This window comes from Dama dama, chromosome 23, assembly GCF_033118175.1.
Source record: "Dama dama isolate Ldn47 chromosome 23, ASM3311817v1, whole genome shotgun sequence".
Classification (NCBI taxonomy): Eukaryota; Metazoa; Chordata; class Mammalia; order Artiodactyla; family Cervidae; genus Dama; species Dama dama.
In genome coordinates, this window is record NC_083703.1 from 79,378,830 (window position 1) to 79,382,289 (window position 3,460).

The following is a 3,460-nucleotide window of genomic DNA, read 5'->3' on the forward strand; positions in this document are numbered from 1 at the left end:
GAGTGGGTTGCCGTGCCCTCCTCCAGGGGATCCTCCCAACCCAGGGATGGAACTGGGGTCTCCTGTGCCTCCTGCATTGGCGGGCGGGTTCTTCACCACTAACGCCAGCTGGGAAACCCACATCGGATCGTACTGAATCCTGTATGTAGATGACGGTTCTCCTATGCTAGCAGGAGGGTATCCTATACAGTACAATGTAAATGTGCCAAACAAAGTGGTGACTCACGTCCCGGGTGGGACAGAGCAGAGGGTGGGAGGTTTCATCCCCATGCCAGAGTGGCACAGGACTGAAAAACTTCGGTTTATTTCTGGAACTTTCCATTTAATATTCTCGGCTCACAGTTTACCCTGGGTTACTGAAACCTTGGAAAGCGAAACCAAGGATTGGGGGGCGGGGGGCGGATACTGTTTTCTAGTTTAGTTTTGATATAGTTTTTTTTTTTTCTCTGCCTGCTGCTGTTGAAATCGTTGCAATAAGTCATAGTGTAAAACATTTAAATAAACCATCATTAACAGTGGTTTGGTGGTGGTGGGGGGCGTTGGGAGGGGCAGGGAGGTGAGAGAAGTTTTCCACTTTCTATGTTGTATATTTCTGTACTCTTCTACCTTTTTTGCCACCAAGCCGGAATCTCTTTTTTAAGGTGGGGAAAAATCCAACAAGGATCAGTTTTTAAGTTAAAAAATGTAATGGTTACAGTGAAATTAGCATTAAAAGCACCCATATCAGTTCCAAATCTCTCTCTTTGGAAAGCAGAGAAGCCAGCACAGACCTATACACAGTCTTTGAATATTTGGAAAGATCCATCATTAACTGAGTTTTCCCCCATGAGGTGGAGTGGTTAGTCTGTGTCCACACAATTTCAAAACAACTTGTCAATGTGGTAGGGACAAAAAAATTCCCAGTACTAACCATCTAGTTGACTCAGGGAAAAATTATCAGTCAACCATTTGTCTTTTAATCCAAACAAATGGTTGACTAAGTAAACCTACTTTTTAATTAGTTACACTTATATTGCATAGTCACTGTGTCAGGCAAGGGTTTTAGTAGCAAAACAAAAGGCCTTGAAGATTTTTAAGGAGATATTTCTATTAAATCCTCTTTGGAACCCACACGGGGTGAAAACACACTGTTGTATATTTATCTTAGTTCACGATTATTGGAAGAAGAAATTAACTAACTATGGGTGTAGGAATCTCTCTGGGGGGAAAAAATTGCTGAAGCCTTTTCAACAAAATATTTAGTCACAACCAAACTGGCTCCTTGTAACAAGTCATACAAATATATTGCATTTAACAAACAAACAAAACCTATTACAATGCAGGCAGGAGCCATTTCTCATTAGTGGGAATATGAGCGATCTTTTATTTTCTTTTTGCTTCCTGGTCAGCTCTGATTTTCCTGCATTGATCATGTAGGCTATAACGACTTGCATAAGAAAACAAAAAAAAAGAGGCTTGGTTCTCATGCTCGCTGCCGGGGTCGGAGGTCAGAGCGGGCGTCTGGCGGGCGGGAGAAGGAAGATGGCGGTAGAGTCGCGCGTTACCCAGGAGGAAATGAAGGAGCCGGAAAAGCCTATCGGTCGGGAGAAGGCCTGCCCGCTGCTCCTGAGCGTCTTCACCACCAACAACGGCCGCCGCCGCCGCATGGACGAGTTCTCCCGCGGACACGTGCCGTCCAGCGAGCTGCAGATCTACATTTGGATGGATGCAACCTTGAAAGAATTGACTAGTTTAGCAAAAGAAGTCTACCCAGAAGCCAAAAAAAAAAAAAAGGCACACACTTCAATTTTGCAATTGTTTTTGCGGATCTTAAAAGGCCTGGCCATCGAGTAAAGGAGATTGGCAGCACCATGTCTGGGAGAAAGGGGACTCATGACTCCATGACCCTGCAGTCATAGAAGTTCCAAATAGGAGACTATCTGGACATAGCGATCACCCCTCCAAATCGGGCACCACGTCCTTCAGGGCGCATGAGACGGTATTAAATTGTACTTGCTTTTTCTTGAATTTATTTTCCAGTCAGTTATGTAAAATAAACTTTTACTTCTTCCTCCCCCCGCCCCCCCAAAAAAAACCACAGAAAATAAGAATGATACACAAAATGAAGGCTGAGAAGGTAGACCACACCCTTAGAAGCAGGGTGTTAAAAATAAGATGGAGTACAAATCTCCGCATGTGGTGTAGGAAGGTCAGTGTCCCTCCTTATCTTTAACTCCTTCCCTAACATTTTTCTTTGTGTAAAAAGAAAAGGTTCAAGATCAGAGGCTGTGCCATTCTTTAAGTGAATGTCAGGGAGATCATCAATCTATCAGATCAATACACTCCAAGCCATTGGTGTCTGGAATTCTGACTGTGTATTAACACGAGCACAGATAATTCAGAGAACTAAAATTTTACTACTGTCTACCTATCTACCCCTCCAACCATCCATTAGAGCCATGGTACAATGCAGAGGAGAGGAGCAGCATGGACTCCAGAGCCAGACTGCTTCAGTCTGAAGCCTGGCTCTACCATCACTAGCTCTGTGGCGTTCAATGACCGATTACATCTCGTGGATCTGCCCTCCACACTCAGGGAGTCTCTCCTCTGAGTCAGCCTCATTTCCCCATGAAATGCAGACCCTGTTCACAGCTGAGTGGTTTTGCAGCCTTCTTCTGGCCAACAGAAGTTAGGGTTCAAGGCCTCTTTTCCCTTTATACTGTCTGCGCTCACTTTAGTCCAAAGCTTATTGTACTTATGCCAATACACTTCTTTTAAAAATGTTGTGGGTCTCCTATGAATTCACAAGTAGCTTAGCTGGGTGAAGTTGCAGACAAGTTTCTGGCCAGGGTTGGGGTCCAATGCAGACTTGACTGGGGCTGGCAAACCTGTTTCCAAGATGGTGCACTCACATGACCTGCAGGCAGGTCCTGGGTGCGGGTGGGAGGCCTCAGCTCCTCATCATGTGGGCGTCTCCAGGGGGCTCTTATGTGTCCTCATGGCAGGGCAGTTGGCAGGTGATCCAAGGGAGAGCAATGCAGAAGCTACAAGGTCTTCTCTGAGCTTCTCTCGGAATGTGTACAGTGTCATTTCCTCAGTCTTCTACTGGTGACATGGATGAGGAGGTGAGGACTATCAGAGGCCGTCTGGAGGAGAGTTACTACAGGACTTTTTCAGACCAAGTCTAAGACAAGTTTTTTAAAATGCATGTGAAATGCATGTGGAATCTGCCCAGTCTGTGTGTGCTCATTGTGTCTGACCCTTTGCAGCCCCATGGGCTGTAGCCTGCCAGGCTCCTCTGTCCATGGAATTTTCCAGGCAAGAATACTGGAATGGGTTGCCATTTCCTACTCCAGGGGATCTGCCCAACCCAGGGATCAATCCCTTGTCTCTTGCATCTTTACCACTAGCGCCACCTGGGAAGCCCTGGAATCTTCCTGGACCAGGGATCAAACTCCTGTCCCCTGCATTAGCAGGCAGA

The 3,460-nt window shown here is 45.9% G+C and overlaps 1 pseudogene; it reads left to right on the forward strand.

Annotated features, from left to right (window-relative positions):
* Positions 1-1,464: 1,464 nt before the first annotated feature.
* On the forward strand, positions 1,465-2,049 carry LOC133044506 (histone deacetylase complex subunit SAP18-like; annotated as a pseudogene).
* The last annotated feature ends 1,411 nt before the right edge of the window (positions 2,050-3,460 follow it).